This window comes from Centrocercus urophasianus, unplaced genomic scaffold (genome assembly GCF_019232065.1).
Source record: "Centrocercus urophasianus isolate 14NV4802_14NV808 unplaced genomic scaffold, USGS_Curo_1.0 seq_16, whole genome shotgun sequence".
Taxonomy (NCBI): Eukaryota; Metazoa; Chordata; class Aves; order Galliformes; family Phasianidae; genus Centrocercus; species Centrocercus urophasianus.
In genome coordinates, this window is record NW_024884711.1 from 23080744 (window position 1) to 23103404 (window position 22661).

Sequence of the window (22661 nt, forward strand, 5' to 3'; positions counted from 1 at the left end):
CCAGTAAGAATACTTTAGAATTACACATCAAATTTTGTTTTAATCTTATTTACTATCCTTTGAATTCGTATTGCCTGTGGCTGTTGCCAAAAGCTCTGTGAATGTTAAGAAACCGACTGAAGAAGGAAAGTGGCAGACTGCCACCACTTTTAAAGGAGTCAGAACATATCCTGTGTCAGACCAGCTCACGATTTAGAGTGGGAATCATCTCGCTCACCACCTCACTTGCATGGGATTTAGGTGGTAGATACAACAACTCTTCTAGGCTTATTCCACAGCTAATAACGTGAGAAACAAATGAACTACATGATCTATCTCAATTAGCTATTGATGGACCATCAAGGACTGAATAAATGCTCATCATCTTGTACTCCTACAGTGCCTATCACTTATGAAATTGCCGTTGAGAGAATACTGTGGAGGGAGCACAAATATTGCAGGCTAGAAGCTGGACAAGTTTGCTCTATCAAAACCATTTCCACAAGACTATAATCACACCAAAGTCTACCATAACCAATACTGTAAGTGTGCTGAAGCTAGTGCTGTGTTGTTTGTACAAGTAGTGTAGTCTTAGAATCATAGAGCCACAGTGTGATATAATTGTTTGGATCAGAAGGGACTACATGGATCCCTTGCCATGGTCAGGGATACCTCCCACTACCATCTACCTCCTACCTACACTGGGCTTGAACACTTCCATTATTCCACTTGAATACTTTGTAGTATTGCTCATACTTTTAGATCTAAGAAATTTCCTACAGAGGGCTTTCCTTTCTATGAGAGTATAGTTTTGTACTATTTTGTTATCTTTGGGATTTTGTTTGATCTTTGATCATACAAATCATTTTCACAAGTGTTTACAGTCTGAAAAATAACCTTCCTTGAGCCTGTTTTGTTAACTAGTGATTAGAACAAAATGTTTAATACTTGAGCGTTCAAAGAGTATTTAGCCTTCTAAAGAGACATATAGGCACCCAAAATCTGTCAGACAGTCTATGATTATGGGGATATTTCTTCCAGCAGCACTGCTCTGACGTTTTTTCTTTCTCAATTTTCTCTGCTTTTCTCTACCTGAGTATTGTCCTTTCAGCTGTGGCAGCACAGCTCATTGTAAATTATTTGTAATGATTTTCTTTTTCCTTTCACAAGCTACCAGAGTGGAAAAATGACTTGAAGTTAAACACCCAGACTCCTCTAAGTGCCTGGAGAAAGGCTGGGCACTTTGAACCAGGAATCAAAACCACACATCCATACAAGGAAGTCATGAGATATCAGCTCTAAGAAACATTCTACCTTTATCTAGAAAGCAGAGGCAAAAAAAAAGAACTGCTGTCTCTGTTGTCTTTCAGAGAAGGGATCTCATTGTTTTTCTTCAAAAAGTGTCTCCTGGAAAAAGGAAAAAAAAAAAAAAAGGAAGAGATTGCTATTGAAATTAATCTAAGAGCTTGAGAACATCAGCATGATGCCACCTAAATTCTTGTCCAGAAGGCCACAACAAAATCTAGCATAGCATCTGTATTTTTTCAGTATAGTTCAGGCAGAAGCTCAGTACATGGATGAGATCAGGCCAACCAGAGCTATAAAAGAAAGCATGGCACTATGCTTCCAGGTCAAGAAAAGGAAGTGTTGCTTCATTTAAAGGTATTTCAAGAACTGGGTAGCTCCAAAGATGGTAGAAAATGGACTATATAAATACACTTTGTAACTGTGATTCTAGAATACATGAAAATTTATGAACTGTCTCTGCTCAATTTATTAGTCAATCCTGACCCACCACTGAAGTTAATTATAAAACTCCTAGAGGAGCAGAAGAATGAATATAGTGTGGCATTATGTAGTTTGTTTTCATTTTCTTGACTAGTAATATAATTAAGGTAGAATTGATGCTGTTCAACATCATTTCTCTATCTACTTAGAAAACATTACACTGCCACATATAACAGCCTGTGAACTGAAGGACCAGCTGAGTTACAATACAGTGTGAAATTCTTCTCATCACAATTCTACAGCTTTCTGCTTTCTGCCATAGAAGTGCTGGAATTCTCTCCAAATATTTCTAATGGTAGAGATGCAAGTGAACTTATAAAGATTTGGAAAATGATTGAAATATATCTGTATGAAATATCCTATTAACTCTTGCACTACATTTTACATTTTTAGAAAGAATTTAAACTAAACTGTTGAAGCTTGCTGCCTGTGTTGTCATTAAGGATTTTTTACTTCAGTGGATTATGGCTTTTGAAAATTCAGCCAGCTCTGTTCAGCAGGAGATTAAACTTCCTTGGAATAAATTAAAGTGGGTTAAAAATGTCTAACAGAATTTTATGACCCTTGTATTATCCCAGTATTGTACAGTGCTGCTAACTTTGAAATGAAAGTCTAGGTAGGTAAATAAATTTTGTCAAGGATGTATTTCTCTCTTTCCACATTCCTGTAAGCCTCTTTTATTAATATTGGTATGCCATTTTCTGCATACATGTATAAAGTAATATTAAATAAAATTAGATTTTATTTGAAAGGCCACAGAGCAACATTTTAATCAAAATTTGCCCTGTATTTTTCTTCACAGATAGCACACTAAAGAAAATGTCTACTTCGTATGGTTACACATACCTTCTGAAGAGGATAAAAAAGACTGTAGCATGTTCTACACTAGTTAAATGGAAGATATCCCAGTACTTTATAGTGGTATCATGGTTTTGGTTGAGATAATTTTCTTTGTAGAGGCTCATATGATTCTCTGTTTTGGTGGGAGGGAGGGAAAGGGGGGCTGGTGAAAATAGTTATCACACACAATACACCACAGCAGTGTTTACACAGCCTGAAGTACTCTTCCTTCTCATGGTGCTCTGACAGTGAGGAGCAGTGGATGCACAAGGAGATGGGAGGAGGCATAACCAGGACAGCTCAACCCAGCTAACTAAAGGGATATTCCATACCACACGATGTCATGATGTTCTGCAATAAAAGCTGTGTTGAAGAAGGATGAAGGGAGAGATGTTAGGAGTGATGGCACTTGTTTTCCCAGGTAAGCACTATATGTGATGGGCCCTGCTTTCCCAGAAGTTGATGAGCAAAACTGTTGCAGTGTTCCCAGATGGCAGAAATGTTGAAGACATATGGAAATGGCAAAATTTGCTCTTGATCTAAATCTGAACAGGACTCAACCACCAGTGCACATTTGATCATCTGGGATGTAGGAAGATCAAACAGCCTCAGACAAATACTACTTCATTTTATATACATTGTTGGCCTTTCTGTAACTGTGAACAGAGATATCATGCAATAACTATTATTCCATTAAGAGGAATAAAGTTACAGACTACTAGAAGAGGATACCATATACGAATCTCTCTACATTTGTAAATTACATATATTTATTTAGTTAAGTATTCCTTGGTAGTATGATCCCTGAATTTCTGCGGACTAGTTTTTAGGTTTATGGTATATATTTCTGAGTTGATCAAAGCAGATGCTGTGAAGGAACCTAGCATAGTCAAAACAAAACAGAATACCCAACAGAAAAATCAACATTTTCTGTGCCTAATAGTTATCTTGTATTTTCTTCCTACAATAGCATCATAGCTAATTAAAAGCGAAAATTAATAGCCAACGGATTAATCAAATTCCATATGCAAATATCTGGCTCATGAGAGCCTTGGTCCAATTGCTAGTACCATCACTAAGGTCATTAATTTAAATTGAGATGAGTTACAAGTCTTTTGGGCATTCACATATAAGTTGAAGGAGGTTATTCATTGCTAAGTTCTTCATACCAAAAATGAAAAGCATAAGAAGAATGAACAGCATTTCAGCACATTGATTTTTAAGATAATAAGCATTCCTATGAATTTGCCTTTGGAGGACCACAAGTAATCTCCTATAACATGGAGTAGTTCTGATACATAGTTTTAAATTCACATTAAAATGTACCAAAGCAAGTTGAATACAGATAGTTCAAGGTCTGCTAGGCTGATATCTTTGGGATTATTTTATGCTTGCTGATCTCTGCCTAGCACCTTCAAAGAACAGAGAAACTTTTTTTTAATCAAAACTTGAGTCCAAGTTTCATAAACCCTTCAGAGACACTTTCATAGTCTTTCACAGAAAAGAACCAAACTATTCCAGTTAGCAGAAAATATAAACATAGCTTCCAAATAGAAATACATAAGCCCTAAAGCATTTGTTATACTAGAGGTAATTGAATGCATTCTCAGACTAGCATCTCCTCAGCTCACTTCAACTACTCCAGTGTCTTGATCCATAACTGCATTTCCAGGAAGGGTGACTAGAAGAAATGTAGTTTTTTAAGGCAAATTACTATGGACAGCCCAAAACCTGTGAACTTTCTCCAAATGCTGATGGCTGAAATATTTTAAGTTGAATAGTTAACAGAATGACTGCAGAGTAATAAAGTAGTGATGGCACCATATTACATTTCCTACATAAAGAATAAAAGTATAAAATTTATTATTCTGACCTTGTATCACAGTGCCTTCTCAGTTATGTAAAAAATTCAACTGGTCTATCAAAATGGATTTAGAAAACAGTGAACTTCCAATATGTGTGGTACTCAGAAGTTTTTGAGAATTAGAGAAAAAGGTGGAATCTGGAAAATAAGGCTGGAATCCTTATATGTGTGGATTGGAGTATTTAATCAACAGCACCTCTGTAGAGAATCATACAATGTCTTATGTTGGAAGTGACCTTAAAGATCATCTAGTTTCGATCCCATACTACGGGCAGTGTTGGCACTCCCCTGATCAGACTGCCCAGGGCCCAATCCAACCTAGTCTTGAATGACTTCAAGGATGGGGCACCTACAAATTCTCAGGGCAGCCCGTGCCAGTGCCTCACCCCACTCTGAGTAAAGAATTATTCCCTAACACATAACATAAATCTCCCCTCTTCTACTTTAATGCCATTCCCCATTCTTGTCACTAATAGTATTAGATTACCTAAAAAGTCAGCCTCCCTCCTGCTTGTAAGCTCCCCTCTAGTACTGCAAACACTAAAATATAACAAACTCAGGATTCAGGAAAAAATCAGACATTATTGATTCCAAATCAGCATGAATCAGGAAATGTGGGGGTTCTAGAAATAGATAGAGAAGAAGGAACTTCTCATATCAAGTTTGAGAGATCCTTCATCTTGGAGTCCATTGTGCTTTGGCCTCAGATCGTTCTGAGTGTCACTGTCTTGACCACACTGAATTGTTTGGGCCAATTCTGTCTATAGTTCCATTTGTACCATCTCCTGTTTGAACTGGTTTTCAGTGGAGTGGCTCATAATATCTTCGACTTTCAGAGAATAAATATTTCTTTAAAGGGAGGTCAAGACTACTATGCATAAACATCTGCCCCCTCCCCAGAAGCAAATACATTTCTTCCATCATTGTATTTCTGTATCTGTGTGGCTCAACAACAGCACAAAACAATTTAACCTTAGCAAGTAAATTTCATTTCTTACCTGCCAAATACCGGTACAAAAGATAACTATGAAGAAGCAATAAAAACCTCATTCTAAGGCAATAGGTAACATGCTTTTGCTATACTATACTTGCTAAATAACATTCAATGAACTCATAAAAGCATTTAATTTAAATTTAAATGCCTGGCAGTTCTATTCTTCAGGGAGTAAACTACACCTTTCCTTGTGTTTATTTGAAATGCATTTGCAGAATAGACATCATTTCAAAATCCACTATTAGTGTTATATATGATTACTATTACTGCAGTGCTCATGGTCCATCCTTTCGTCAGGGTTAGGACGTACTAAAAACTGCAAAAATATACAGTCCCTGCCCTAGACAGCTTTATCATAGAAATAGAATTTGTCAAGGCAAGAAAAAAAAGAAAAAATATTTGTGATGTCACAGTTCAACTACAAAGTTAAGAGTTTGTACAAATCTCTCTTTTACTTTGAATGTCATATCCAAGATGTCCCAAAAATGTTCATTTCAATCACCAGCAGAGACATAGAATGCCACTAGCTGTTTTGAAAAGGATACAAATTCTGGGAAACAAAGACATCTCAGAGGAGATTTTACTGTACTCAGTAAGTCCATATGATCAAAGGAACTGAAATCCACTCATAGGGCACTAAGAGCTCCTAATATTCTCCACAGGCAAGGATATCTCTGTTGTGTAACATGTATGACTTGTTGCTTTGAAAAGAGTTATAGTAAAGGTAATTTTATCTACCTATCTATCTATCTATATAATAAAGATAATTATATGTATATATATAAATATATTTATATAAATTACCTTTATAATATATATTATATATTTATATATAAATATATATTATATTTATTATATATATATATATAAAATATATACATATATATATTATATGTATATTATATATATATATAATCCATCCTTGAAAGTGTGAATTCACCAATTCCCCCTTCATCGTACAGCTATGAGTCAATAGCGCCTCTTGGTAATTTCTAAACTGCATAATGAATAACATTTTCTACTTTTAAAAATTTACTTGAAATCTAATAATATAATTCCCATAAACTTTCTGAAAACCATTAAAATCTTACTCAACTTAAAAGGATAGTTGCTTTTTAACGGCTTTCCTTACTTTACCATATAAATAACTAAGACATGAGAATGTCAGACAGCAAGAAAAGTCCAATTTGTACTTGTTACAAGATTATATCCAATCAATGAATTTTTTTGAGCCCTTATCTTACAGATATTCTTTGTAAAATAAGTTTATGAAATAGTAGAATCCAGTAATATACTGGATGAACTAATATAATAAATTGTTCCAGTAATTTCAGAATAATATTTTCTATGGAGCACAATGTAAACAGAGATTTGGTCTAAGAGACATCATGTTTACAAAAAAAGCAAACAAACAAAAAAATCTATTCAGTCACTCACTAGTTGCAGGATAGTATAAGATCAGGCTTTGTAATTTACAGTATCTGTATCATGGTAGTAAATATAACCAAATATCTGAAGACTAAACTCCAAGTCAAAGGTCTAATCCCTTCATCCTTAGCCCCCAAATGTGTTTGGCGCCCAGGAAGTAGGAGAAGGGCAGTGACTGTGAGGTTCTAGAGAGAAAACACACACGTGTATGCAAATAATTCAGCTATGGCATACTTTTGTCTAAAATTACCCATGCCTTTTCAAGCATTGTCGTGTACTTTGTGTAATGCAGAAGCAGATCCTTTGCCAACATCACTGACTTCCACTTAACTGATTTTTCAGTAGGTCCATGCCTGATTAATCCAACTGAGGTTCTGCCCATACATATTTAAAATTACCAAATGCTTCATTTCTAAGTTACAATCAAATCACTTAAAACAGTTTTAACAGTACTTGTAGTCAAAAATATAATTTGATATCACCAAGGATAAAAAAATTTACAAATGTATCTACTGAGTATAAAGGATTCAGGCAGGAAAAGCAATTTTCCATCATGTCCTTCAGTCCAAAAATGAGCGTACTTTTCGTTACAGGGAAGAGCAGTAAGGGATGCATAGCAGTCTCTGTGTCTGTTCAATTAACTGCTCATTCTAATCAGATTGCCAGCAAGGGATCATTACGAGTTTAGTGCTTATGATGTAAAATATCTACTAGGAATTGGATTTTGATCATAACTTCATTTCACATCTGTTTCACACTAACAAATAGAACAAAAGAGTGTTAATCACTGTTGACCTTTGCTGGATTTGAACTGGTAACTTGATTGTTAACCCCCACTGAGGGTCTCTGAAGTAACTGTAGAGCCCCTGAGGCATGCAGCTTGACCCCCTCTTTTCAACATTGGTTTTAGCCAACAACATCATCAAGAATATGCTCAGACTTGCCAATGCTAATTACAGATTTGGCCATAGTTTTTCAGATGAAGTATAGATGAAACTGTCTAACTAGAAATATTAAGAAAATATGCTGGGCTCTTAGTGATTCTACATTAATCAAAAAGTAGCTCCAGCCAAGAAGATCTTGCAGCCAAGAAGATCTTGCAGACTCATGCAACTATACAGTCAGGCTGCTTCAAAGAAATGGCCAGTTCCTGGCAATTGGAATTCTTAAGGAGCCAGGTGGAAATCTGTTAGTTTTGGCTTGTATCAAAATCTTCCCCCAGATGGTAATACAATTCCAAATAAACTGAGATTCACTTTGCAGTGAATTTCATTATAAGAAAGGATCATACAGCAAAAAGACGAACAAAAGGCTTTCCCCTCCTCAAATTTCAAGCTATAGTAGGAAGAGCATTTCTTTGAGGCTTCATTCTGAATATGATTAGCTCAAAGTTTCTTTATCACCAAATCTAATCTTTTTTTCTTGGTTATTTTCAAATTTACATTCAATTATATTTTAGACTAACAATTACTAACTGAGAAAAGAAAAGCAAAGAAGCAGTAAGATCTACCTTGCACTCAGCACCCAAGCAACAGGTATTTTAGTTGTAAAGCAGGTAGGCTGTCTTGCAAAGCTTAAACTAGGAGAATGTGGTTTGCACTGGGTTTTTTTTGTTTTTTTTTATGCTGCTTTGACAAAGCCCTCATTTCCTACACTGTCATTCACTGCATATTTTCCAAGGTGAATACAGTATTACAGTAATTGTATGTTTTCACTGGAGTGATTCATTTTCTCTTTAAACCAAGTTCTGGCCAGTTGGAATTGGGCAAGAACTACAGCAGATGCTAGTAGTTCACACAGAGGGACATATTAAAACATACTTCCCAGTTTGATTGGGCTACCAGATACTCTGTGTACACATCAATGGACAAATAGAGAGCAAGGTTTACCTGTGTGCAAATAAAAGCAGGTTATACTGTGAGCTGACTATACTTCAGTGGGGCTATTCTAGTACTACACATACATGACTGAAGCCTTAATCAGTTCCATGTGTTTGCTGAGTAGTCCACTGAGTATCAACTTACTGAAATAGGCAACTAATTTTTGTCAGAAACAAAAATATTATCCCTTTCATGATGTCTTGGTAATACTGTGGCATGCCTGCATGTGTAATACAAACTACTTTAAAATTAATAATTTTGACAATTAAAGCCTAGAAAAGAAAAAAAATCCTCATTTTTCACCCTAAAAATCTTGGCAAGAGACACATATGAGTATCTAAAACCAAAAGATGACTGAGAAAATTTTGTGGTTTGTGTTTTATTGGCAATATTTCATCAGCTAGTATTTTTCAAAATTTTATACACAAAATCACGCATCAATCTCAGTCAGGCCCTTCAGAGAACCAAAAAAACGCTTCAAGAGCCATGAAAAGACTTAGAACTTTTGAACCATTCCCAGCCCTCCTATTGTTGCAGCAGCTCCTCCAGGAAGGCAGCTTGCCAACTTCCACAAACAAACCCCACAAACAAAACAAGGGAACTGAGTTATTGGATGGACTATCAACAGAACTTGTGGCCAGTATGCCAGGCCACCTGTTCTAGGGGGAATTGTGCCATGGAAAGAAGCTGGATTCAATTTCCTTAGCAATTCTATTTACGTGGTTTCCCAGTATTTATCAAATCTTGCCACCTGGACAAACTCCCATTGTGTCTAGCAGAGAAAGGGAAAAATAGAGCAGAATGTGTATTCCCTCTCCCCATACAAGTTTGATCTCAGAAACCCCTAAGTAACTAATACAGATCTTATAATGGAAATGTAAAATCTGTAAAATAAATAAATAAGTAGATGAGGAAATTTTGAGAGATTTACAAAAAAATAATAAAAATAATTTTAAAAATTTTTCATTTTCTTCAAAATTCAGTGAAAACTTCAGGGGACTGAAAGAATGAAACACCTACGGATATTCCAGGGGGAAAAATATCTGTCCATTGATCTTATGTTATTTAATACACTAAGGCTTAGATGTTTGGAGGAACATAAAACCATTCACCAGCAAATCATCTTTGTCTTACCCCTCAATACACTCAAAAGACAAAGATATCAACAACATACCAGCAGAAAATTATACCAGACATACACATATGAAAATTACTTTCTTCCTTTATCTTGCAACATAAAAAGCAATAAAAAAATCTTTCAGCATTTGAAGGAAGTATTTAAATTCATTTCTTCTTTTGACTGTTCATAAAATGTAGTTTGAAAAAACCTCAGTGACATAAAGTTTGTAATACTGCGGGAATATAATATACAAATAATATGCTCAAATACAGCACTTTTCCTTGAAGACATCAAAGTATTTTACAACAGAATTAAGTCTGTCTACTACATAAGTTATTACTATCATTAAAAGTATAAATGGCAAAATGAAAGTACTGAAAGTGACACAACTTGCTCAAGAGAATCCGAAACTACCGTAAATGCCACTTCGACTGAAAAATTGTATCATCAACAAAAATCAATCCAAGAATAATCAAAGCCAGTTATAGTAGCATATTTGGTGAGGATATTAATTCAAATGTAGTCCTAGCAGAGAAGCACAAATAGAAGAGTATTTGTAACTGGAACCAATTTCAAGCTAATAAATATCTGCTCTGATCAGAAATTCAGGAAATAATTGCAAGGTTAAAAATAGAAAGTACAAATAACTGATGGCATAGTTAGAAAGGAAATGTGTACATTGAAATCCAAATAATGCGAAGACTTTTTTTTCCCCCAACAAAATACCTGACTTGGGCATAATAAAAAATGTGACAAGCAGACAAGGGTACAAAGCTGCACAATGCTGGTTCATCATTGACAAAGTCATATAGAAAAAGGAAGGTTTATAGTTGGTGAGGACCCATGTGACACTTTCTGGAGACTGAAGCTTTTTATTCAGAAAAGAAACAGATGTTTTGGCAGATAGCATAGAAAGAATCCTGTCAAAGACTATAAACTAGGCTTGAAGGCAAGAAAAAGGAGTGGGGGAAAAATGTGAAGTATAAAACAAAAGAACCAAAATGACATGGATAAAATAGAAATGCAGGAAAAAAAAGACAAAGGCTTTGTTAAAATTGAAAAGAGAAAGTAATGTTCTAAACTCCTTGTAACTTTGGAAGAAGTTTTAAGGCAAAAAAAATGAAACTGATCTCTCTCCTACTGGCACAGCTCATTGCAGCATGAGACTGGGAGATTAATTTTATAACTGCAGACAGAAATCTAATAAAGGGAAGAGTCAGTGCCCTTTTTAAGCATCAGTAGAGAAAGATCACAAGAACCCAGCCAATATTAAAATGCAGCAGAGGTTTATGGACAACATTTAAGTAGGTTTATCCTGGAATAAAAGAAAATAGCTGACTTTGTAAGTGAAGACAGGCATACTTCAGTCATCTGCCCCTGCACCTTTAAGTTTTCCTCATTCATTTACTTGTGACAAAGACATTCCTTCTGAGCAAAACAAATACGCTAAAGAAAAACTAACTCAAACTCGCCAAGACAATTTCTGTGCATACTCTCAGCCTTAATAAAGAAGTTTGCCAAGAAACTTCTAGCTTGGTCCATTCTGAAGTCTACTTCAGATGGACAATTACCTGCAACCACTTCTAAAAATATCCTCTTTAACTCTCAACAGTAACCTTTTTTGGAAAATTGGAAGGAAGCTGGTATCAGGGTAGCAAAGTCAGCTAGCCCTGCCATTTGCAAAGTAACAGCTGAAGATACTTTCATATGTGTTGGGGTAATATATCTAAATTGCAATGCAGTGAGGCCTCATGTAACACACTCTCCCAGCTGTGTATCTACTGCACTCTCACTGACACTAAAACAAGTTGTCATAAAGGATTCAGATACTATATGTCATCTTCTCCACAGATCCTTACATGCTTGTCCTTAATATATAGTAAATTCAAGGTACGTCAAGGGCACACCAATGCATAAACAACAACAAAACTATATCACAAGGACAAAGCAAGATTATAAATTGTCATTATGGAATAATCTTAACTTCCATTGCAATAAACTTCCTACACCCTAAATTAACATGAGTCAGCCAAAAGGGTTGCTGTTTAAAGCACAATTCCTTAAGGTATCTTCAATTCAAAGATTAGAATTAGTATTTAAATGTTGTCCTATAGCAAGACACTATGAAATTTAATAATAACCTATACTTCTCATACACAGTACAAAAGAAAGAACTAGAAAGGTAATATTGTTATGAAAGTGTTACACTCTTTAGTCTTTTGCATGACAACCCTTACTTCAAATCATTAAGATGTGCCAAGAAATAGAATATGTCTGTAAAAACAGGAAACCATGACAATATTCACATTCAAAGGAACATAAAAAGAATGATAGCAAAGAAATTAGTATACACCTCAATTAATCTGACAGGAAGAAATAAGGTTCATCTGGATAAAAAACTGACCACACAAACACATTTTTGCTTTTCATAAGTATTTCCACCAGAGGATCCCATTTGAAAAGTTCTTAGTTTAAGTCAAGACCAGATTTTCCTGTCTGGTGGGCATGAAAGCACAAATTCACATTTGCACATTAACTATGTTCTCTGTGCTTCAACTGTTATGTGCAAAATTATTTCTGGAATTGTATCTTAGCCTATAATTTAATGGTTATTGTACATTTGGGAGAAGAGAGTGCACCTTAGTTTGCCACAGCTACGTTTTTATTGACTGCACAGTACTGAATGGGGAAAATCTTTTTGTTATCAGATTGAGCACACATAACTTGGAAGATTCACAGAATGCATATACATCATCAGTGATCAATTAGTGTTTGCAGTTACTGTGGGATTGAAAAAGTATCTGCATATGCATCTAAGATGCTACTCCTACTATTCAGCAGGAAGAGAAATTCTTGTGTCAGAAACATTAAGGAAAGGTAGTGTAGCACTTTTACCAGTTTTTCTTTGGGAAAACTACTTTCTGTACTCTCACCACCATCCCAGCCCCACATTTCCAGCTTGTTGTTCATCATTAAGAAAGAGTATGAAGTATTCTCTCCAGTGGTTTCCACTGACTGTAACTTCCAGGTATTTTGATATGATCAGTCCTCCCTGGGAAGATCTATATCATTCTAGTTTATTTCTTCCAATTCAGAAGGTATGAAATAGACAATAACGCAAGAACTTTCACCTTGCTCTCTCACTTTCTCTGAGGCATTTAGCTTCCCCTTTTTCCTTCTCCCTCAGACTTCTCAACATTTTCTTCTACTCTGAAAGTTAGGTCTGTGCATTCTGAGAAACAAATCCTCCCTTAGTCTGATTGAAAGCCTGATTAAAAGTAAATCTCCCTTGTTCTGTAAAGAGGAAACAACTGAAATTAGTTCTTACTGATGGAAAAGTCACAAGTCCAGAACGCCAGAGGACAGATGAACCAATCAAAAAGACAATGAAATCTTTCCACTAACTTTGATAGAGTTTTGCATTAGGTTATTAATCACCACTGTTAACAACTTGAGGGGAGGTTTTGCACTAGAAAAACAGAGGCAGACAATACAACCTTGACATTTCTACTGCACAAGTAAAGCTCAGAAGATGTACCCACTGGCATTCTACAGTTTTTAGATTGTAATAAGCTTTATATTTAAATGTAGTAGAACAATGACAAATTAAGTATGGAATTTATGGTATTTGGTTTGTCACTGAGTTTTTCTGATTGGTTGCAGTGATCATTTTTATTTTCATTTCAGAAATAAATAGTATCTACAATTAGAAAGATATGTGTCCTTTGCAGAATTATTAGTCCATGCACGCTTATTCAGAAGTCCTCTATGCAACAAGTTATTAATACAAGATTTATAATGACAAAAACAATGGAGATATTTGCACCTCAGATTTAGAGATTTTTATAGCATGCTAAAATAATATATATTCAATACCTAAACTTATATACTGAAGTTGTTTTCTTTGTTTACTGCTATTACACCCTATGTAGAAAAATGAGCAATATGCATAGCATTCCTTCATCTTGATCTTCCATCTGCTTAATGCTAATTTGCATGTGACTATGGGGAATCAGTCATCTTTACAAGATATTTTTACTTCTCTAACACTCTTCTACCTGGTATTTACTAGCCAGTTCACTGAACCATGTTCCTGAGTTATTCCAGGCAAGTGTGAATTATTTTGCTTACCTCTGTTATAATGCCACATTCTTCACAGCTACAAATCATTACCACTTCTCTTCATTTTGCTCACCTATACTTCTTCATTGTATTGCTCCAGTAAGTGAAAATTACCATTGTGCTGATACTCACAAAATGGCTGAAGTCATTTGCCTTCATTTATATTTGCTATTACCAGCTAACTCCAGTGTTCTTTCATCACCTGAAGTTAATCATCTTCCCTTATCCAAAAAAGCTCAATATTTCAGTGTTTGCCGCAGTTGACACTGGCTTTTACTTATTCCAAATTGGCACCATTTGTACTATGGGTGTGATGAGTGCAGAGTCTTTGCAGCCCTACTGAACACAATTAAAGGAATCACAGACATAAAAGGTGGGGTATGTGCATTCAAATAGATATTTACTAGTATCTCTTTCAGATTGTGCTGTAGCCAGTGCTTGTTAGAATAAATTACATTTATGTACCTTTTCTCCCTTCACTAGTTAACTTTTAATCTAGCTGAGGTAACAAGTACTTGAAATTAATAATTAAACTTCTTCCTTTTATTTTTGTGTTTTAATCATGATCAAATAATAGCTTTCTGAAACTGGATGTTTGGATCTCACTATCCTGAAGAGCAGAAGTAATACTTAAATATCAGTAATTTCTTGCTTCCCAGTTTCTAGTAACTTCTTTTAAGTCATCTAACATCTTCCCTCTTTTATAATGTAACTTTTACTACTCTTGCTCAGATGTTTTGGATCTTTAGAACAGACTTACGATGGTCCCTGAGCTTTGCTAAACTTTAGAGATTCTAATATTCTGATCATGTGCTCAGGTATGGCCTTGATTTCCCTCAGTATTTCTTCTACCTCTCCTAGGAAATTTTCATCAATTCTCAGCATCTGTCTCCCACTCTTGTGAATGTTCAGGCAAGCCATTAATTTAATGTCTGGAAGTTCTGACCATTAATTATAGTAGCTTCTTACTCCTGCTACCTTTATGAACTTCTCATGTAAAGTACTTTAAAATGACTTCACAAAAAAGTTCAGCATGTCTTCTCCCACTTTCTATAGTTTTAGGCTTCAAAAAGAAGCACATGTTTGCCACCTTCTTCTGTAATATTTAAAAAATGAAATCTGTTTTGTGAACTAGTTTTTCCTAAATGTACTATTATCTCCTGGTCTCAACCGTGGGATGTAGTAATAGCCTTGATCATCTGCATTAATTCCCCAATTTTCCAGAAACTGAGCTTTTTTTTTTTTGCAAGCATTTAGATATAATGCATCTTGCAAGAGAATTTTTAGTGGTAAAGATCATTAAAAATTGAAACTAATCAGCTAAAGCTGATTAAGAAAATACTGGGATAGCATAAGTATTTATCAAAAATGTGCAGAATTGACCTTCTGTCACTACTACCATTGCTCACACTGTATTTTTATACATAAGTAAATACGTTTTTATTCACGCGATGTGAATGTGATTTTTTAAAATTCTTTCATTGTCTTCTTCTAACAAAGAATTTAGATTTACACACTAGAAAGGACGGGCACTGTACTTCTGACAAAACTTCCTTTCAATGCCAATTAGTGTTTCCCTTTTATGTATTATAAAACTGTATCAAATGCCTCTAGAAATTGGGATCACATAATATCCTTTGTAAACAAGTCAGTTCTGTAAATAATGCTAAATAATTTCTCATTTGGTTCAGCATTTTTGTAGATGTTTCTGCATAATATCTTTAAAGAATACCTGTTCCTATTCGCCTACAAAGCCGAAAGTATTATCCAGTCTGTCATAAACCACCTGAAATCTCTATTATTTTAACATCTATTCCTCTGGTGAACCCTGGCACCTTCACACAGAATCAAATAGAACAAAATTGTCAGCTTGTTTGACCAACTTCTGCCTATGATTTTCTAAATAATCAGATATAAGTTGTTTAGTTTCATCTTCAAATTCCCTCTTATGTTTATCCTACCTATCATCTCCAGTGAGATTTTTCTCCAGTTAGACCAGAATGTTGGCTTCCATAACCCATTTGTCAGATATTTTTAAACAATCTCCTCTGTGATTTTTTTTCCAAGCATCTGTCTCACAACCTCATTATCTTCCTTCAAATCCCTCATTAAAACTCTCTTGCTGTGATGCCTACAAAAAACATGAGAGAATGTTTAAGCTAATAATGCAGTGAGACACTTTCTCTCATGCTAACCAACGTCGCTTCATCGTTTCGTTGTACTTGGCTGTTTGGATCCATGTGTTGTCTCTTATCTTTGATTTGAATCATAGCCTCCCCATGAGGTCCTAGTTTATGACTTATAGCTCTTTGGTGCTGAAAATATAAATAATCAGAAGATAAGGCTTTTCCTTCTCATTATACATTGTTACCTCCTGAAAACCTGTTCACACTTCCCTTTTCTGTTAGTTTCTAGCAAGTAATTATAGAAAGTCATGCAATATAATCTCAAATACCTCTCTCCTTTTTGCAAGGAAACACACAAATGAAGGGTCAGTTCATCCTCTATTCTGAAAAAAATCTTTGAAAAGAACTATGGGTAAGAAGAGAAAGCCCAGGGTTCAGCATAATTTCTTTTTCTAAACAAGACAAGGAATTTCAACCCTATTTTCTTGTCACCTTGTTCCTATCCCTGACACGTTATTGCTGTGGATTGTACACGTTTAATAATTACTTTAAACAGAAGTACAACTCATCAACACAATTCACCTGATAATTGTTTATCACCTGGAGAAAAGCTAGCACTTTTCTAATCAGTGATGCATAGTTTTCAAAGAGAAAGCTTTTTTCTGCCCATGAGAAAAATGTAAACATAAATATACCTAACAAATATTCATGGATGGTACAGAATACACTATTTTGCAGGTAGGCAGCTTTTATACCTACATTTACATACCAACAATGATACAAAAATTTAGACTTTGTATTGCTCAGTTAAGATTAAGACTACTCAAATCCACAGAATAAATTTTCCTTCCACTGCATTCTGTAAAAAGAGAATACTAACGATGATATCTGGATGTTTGTATCAGTTATGTTCATGAATTCTGAAACTGAATTCTGTCATTTTAGTCAGAGGTATCAGAAAAAATAGTTTAGTTATGAGAATTTAAGAATTTCTAGAGATTTAGTAGTTCACTCATCCCACAGCACTTCTATAGGAGGTAACTCAAGTGGTAGGTAGAGCCAGACACTATTCTAGCACAGAAGCAGTTTGAAGACAACATGGAACAAATGTAATCACCACTACAAAAAGCATTTCAGACTTGAAACTGTGGATGAATATCTCATTGTGCTTGTAGGGGAATGAGGCAGCTCCATGCTGTTAGCATAATCTGACTCTACAAACACAATAATGTCCCCTCCTTTGATTATATGCTGACAACCCAGTCTCCATTTAATCATAAATTATTATCTCAAGAAAATTTCATGTCTTTGTGACTTTTAGAATATAAACATGAAAAATATATTAGTGAGGAATGCAGACTACCAGGAATCTGCTTCTTATACACAGCATCTGCTAGTGACTTACAAGCAGCTACACATATTATAAAGAAGACTTTCAGTCTGTGCAGCATATATTAAAAAAATAACAATAATTGTGTGTTACAAACAGAGTAGAAGCTCAGTTTTGACAGCTCATAGTGTAAGAATTTCATTTTCACCTAAGTATTTCCAGCAGACTTTTTGTCTATCTCCACATAGCATAGGAAAGCAACCCAAACTGAACAGATCCATCTTAAAACGTTGAGCAGAAAAAAAGAAAAAAAGAAAAAAAAAAAAAAAAAGAGCCATACTCTTTCAGAATTTCTCTTTACCTTTTTCTGACTTTCCTCTGTGGGTTTTGATCATATTCCTAACATCACTTTCAGTGTGTCTTATATCAATATCAATTTTCAGTCTGTTTCCAAATTCAAGCAGATATCTTCGTCTGAAATTGTGTTCTGATTCAGCAAGAGAAATGACCTTGCAAGACAGCATGAAGGGTAATTTAAACAAGCAGAAGAAATAAGGGTAACAGATTAAGATATTAGACACTGCTTTATGTTATTCACATAACAATATCAATATTAAAAAAAAATACTCAAAATATGAAAAGCAATGCTATGATCATAGAACGGCTGAAGTCAAGGAGGAGAATCAATTATATGACTTGCATTCTATGGATCAAATTTAAAGTTATGCACCATTTATGAAGATATTTTGAATAATTCGCTCATGGAAAAAAAGTTCAAAAAGTGCCGTCCAATAAAGCACAAATCTTTACACTTCATTTACCCTATGTTTCTTTATGCACAAGTGGCCATATCTCCATTATGCATTCAAGGGTGCGTAATCACAAAACAAGGTGGACTGTGACAGAAAGGGACATGACCTGTTCCAGTACACAAAATATATGCATTACCAGTGCTCATTTAGAAAAGGAAAAGTAAAAGAGGTATAAAATGTCAAATTGCCTGATATAGCCTTAACTTAAAATTAATGCCCATTACCTTTGAGAATTTTATTCTGTGATTTGGAGCAATACAAATAGAGGATGAAGAGGAAAGAAAAATGTGATGACTTCAAGAAACTGCACAAGTTGTTTATGTGAAACCTCAGTGATGCAATTTGCAGTTTTTGTGACCCATATTTTTTAAAAACATCCACACTCATCTAGAAGTAACATAAATCATCACTGATAAAGGTTTTAGATTACTCACATCTTGATGTAAGTGAAAGGTAGCAAACCTGTTAGATGAACAGCTAATACAAATCCAACAGGACACTTTAAGTGAATTGGGTAAAAACTGAAAAGATTTTCTAAAGGTTAAATGAAAATATAAATTTTATGAAGAAAACGTTTTGTCAGAATCTTACATCACAACATGTACCCAAAACCATTTGGTTGGAGAGGAAATTAATCAAATCCCATGACAATACCATTCCCAGAATTTTCAAGAAAAGGGACATTTCAGTGAAAAGTGTTACTTCTTTGTATGTTTAGCAACATCCTAAGCATTGCCAAACACACCATCTCTAGCTGCAATGTTTCAAGAAGAACATTGGTATATCACAATCAGTTGATAGAAAAACATTTTACAGGCCTGGCAGTTCAATTCTGTTCATAGCTAAATACTCCACGAGCTCAATATTTTAGAGAAGATTAGGAATGATTTTATCTACAGCTTAAAAGGATGTTTATGGGAAACAGAGATTTAGTAATGGCTTCTTTGATCTATGGTAAAGCATAATTTTAGGGACACATCTGAAAAACTTCAGAAAAAATGCAGATAATATGAATAATTGCCATCAAATGTGAAAAGATTAGGAGAAAGACAGAAAAGACTAGGAATTAGAAATATGGAACATTTAACATTATTTAGGCCCAAAATTCTGGAATTTTTTTATGGAGCAACTAAAGCAGAGTTGTGCATAATTAGTAGTCTTCTCAGAGATAGGATACACAAATTTATATATTCACAGTGGAAGAAGGAGTACACAACATGAAATGGGAACAGTTAAACATACTATCAAAAGCCATTAAAAGTCATTAGTGGACAAATATGTAAATAACATTAAAAGGAGATAGCTCAGAAGTTATTTCACAAATATATTTGCTCTCACTAAAGATTAATATCTGATCAGTTCTCTGAATATTTTCAACAATCGTACGATGTCTTGTAATTCCCACAGTCTTAACATGCTAAGTGTAGAGTAAAAAAAGAGATGTTTCATGATATTAAAACTACATTAATATGAACAGATTATACTATATATACAACATATCTTATATTCTGGGAAATTCAAATACAAGATTAGGGGCTTTTCATGGTTATTGTGGAGGAGATATTTAGTATGATATGATGGACGTCATCGGTAAATTGTACATTTGTTCCTCAGGCAAGTCTGAAACATTACCATTATATTTTATAGAGATTTTGCTTCTGACGATTGAGCCAAGGGATACAGAGACTGTACAAGAGTTTTACAAGAGTATCAATGCATGAAGGAAAGAATATAAATAATGAAAAGTCTGATAAATAATAAAAATGGAAATAATTTTATTTCAAGGAATACAACTATAGAAATATTATAGGAGTACTCAGACAAGCTCCATAAAGAGAATAAAAAGGCTAATAATAAGTGGCCATTTTCCAGACAACTGAGCCAAATTTTTGAAGAGATTCAAGAGGTAATCAGAACTCTTAGGAATAACAAGCACCAGGTGTCAACAGTGCTGCTGCTATAATGCTAAACAAACGAACAAAAAAACCCTATAATATTGGAGACCTCATTTATGATTTCACCTTTTATATGGAGGCCCGTGAAAATGCTAAAAGAATTAAAGAAAGCAGAAATATTTCTAATTTTTAAAAAAGAGAGACAAAATGTTAAGTGACTGCTTTCTCTGTGCGTTATGATTCACAGAATTCTAGCTTTAGACACCTATATAGATTTCCTTCTTACAGACAACAAACAAAAGGAGAATGCAAGTGCTTCCAGACATATATAACATTTCATATATCTCATCCTTATGTATCAGATATTTTTAATGCTTCAGTGACAAAGAAAAACCATAGTTTGATTAGTATGCATAAATAGATTTTAAGAACTGTGTGATAGCATTTTTCCAACATAATCTTTGTACTGCAGTGAAAGAACTGCCTAATAAAATTATTAGGGTTGTACAATTGTGTCTTATACTATTGAAAAGTAGACTGTGGCATGGGAAATCCTTAAGCAATTTTGCAGTGATATAGGATTAAAAAAGGGAAAATTATGTGTACAAAAAATCTGGTGATCTATAGGATGTTTATGACTAACCATGGATTAAAAAATAAAAATAAAAATAGAAATTGAGTCTCAAGCAAATTCAGTGTCTAAGCATACAGTCAGAATTAGGGAATACGTTCCAGACACCAATCTTTTGGAGAATTGTTCTTAAATAGCATGTAAAATGCTGACCGGTAAGGAGGCAGAAAAATACAACAAGCACTGCTAAGGATCTTTAATGTCCAGGTGATGAAACAGAAGAAATGAGAATCTGAGCTTTATTCATCAGAGTGATATTCAAGTGTTATAACTTTTGGCCTCCACTGAAATTGATAGTTACATGAGTGTAATTTCAATAGTGAAGCTGAGCATAAACTCAGTATTAAGTTGTGTTATTCATTGAGCTAGTGCTTCCTTTGTTACGTTTGTTATTTATGGCCTGCCCTTGGAGTCATACCTTGCTTGAAGTATGTTTCTGAATTATTGTCAGACTTTACTTGATGTTAAACTACATTACATTAAAATTTTGCTGATGGGTAGTTTTAATACTCATATGAATGATGCAACTGTACGTTGTCTTTATTATTTATATTATTTTGATTTAATTAAGGTTACCTACATGAATAATTTTTGTCTTCTCTTTTGCTTTCAGTGACCATTTCATGCCTGTCTTCTTTATCTAATAATTATTGCTCTAGGCAGTTTAGATCCAGTTAGATTGAGTTCTTTTGTTACCAATTTTGGTTTGTCGAGTCATATTGTTATTTCAAAATCAGAAAATGAGGTGCCTGATTTTTGGAGAATTTCTTATCTTGGTACAGATATTTATACATTTAGAAATTATTGTCTATATAGATATAGACAATTTGTAATTCTTATTCCTTTTTAATAAACAAGATTTAAGAGGAAGAAAGAAACAAAATTGGCATTTCAGACCCAAAGGAAGGATATGTCATTGATCCTGGAAAAGACTCACATGTCAAGGCTACCATGTAGCATTTCAGTATTTTCTTCATTCATTATAATATTCTTGTAGAGGTGTTCTCCTTTCAGAGATCATGAATAGTTTTTTAACCAAGAAAAATTTACTGAAGATGTTATGATTTATATAGGGCTATATAGTGGTCTTTACAAATCTTTCCTGAGTATATTGTCATCATGAAATAACTCTGTGCTGTTTATTTTATTTATTTTCTAATTTCTGCCTTCCAGAATGCCTGTCTACTGTTCTATGAAAATTACAACTGAATATTACACCCGAATAAAGGATAGAGATGCCTTCTGAAACAACAGAATAAATTTCATCTCTTTCTCATCCTTTCTAAAAACAAATGCTGTTTGTATAGACCTACTTACAGAATCACATCAATTTCCTTACTTGTAGTCAAAAGAAAAAAAAAAAAAACATGCTATGGGACAAATTGTGCACCAATAAGATTCTTCTAATCTTCACCCTTTAAATCAGAAATTGCTCATTTAAAATTCTTCTCTTAAATTGAACATTTTAATAAATAATATTTTAAATATACATCTAAAACCAGGGTATTTTTGTGCAGACAAAAATCAACTACAACCTGCAGAACAGTTTCTGAACAAAGTTTAAACGTATTTCAAGAGAAAATCAACTCTGTAGAACAAAGAAATTGTTTAAACAAGCTATTCCCAGATAAGGCAAAAATGGAAATATGTGACTTACAGGGTACTTGTTCAAACTGAAGGAATATAGTGATAATGCTGAGATGGAAGGGGTTCAATGCTTTAAACAAAAGCTATGTTCATTCAGTAACTTATGTGTTTTATTTTTATAGAATTTGAAGTGTAAAATTCTCCCTTTGCTCAAAGCACAGAAAGCCGTAGGAATAGTTGAAACGTACAAAGGTAGATATAAATT

The 22661-nt window shown here is 34.3% G+C and overlaps 1 protein-coding gene and 1 long non-coding RNA gene across 2 annotated transcripts in view; one reads left to right on the plus strand and one right to left on the minus strand.

The window, feature by feature from the left end:
* The window catches only part of LOC122159739, a 55824-nt gene extending 33760 nt beyond the window's left edge, over positions 1-22064 (plus strand). Inside the window, exons 4-5 of the long non-coding RNA XR_006168602.1 lie at positions 2857-3028; positions 21983-22064. This is a non-coding gene — a long non-coding RNA (uncharacterized LOC122159739). The remainder of the gene's footprint in view (positions 1-2856; positions 3029-21982) is intronic.
* Positions 1-22661, minus strand: part of NXPH1 (neurexophilin 1) — a 132520-nt gene that overhangs the window by 6432 nt on the left and 103427 nt on the right. The window lies entirely within an intron of this gene.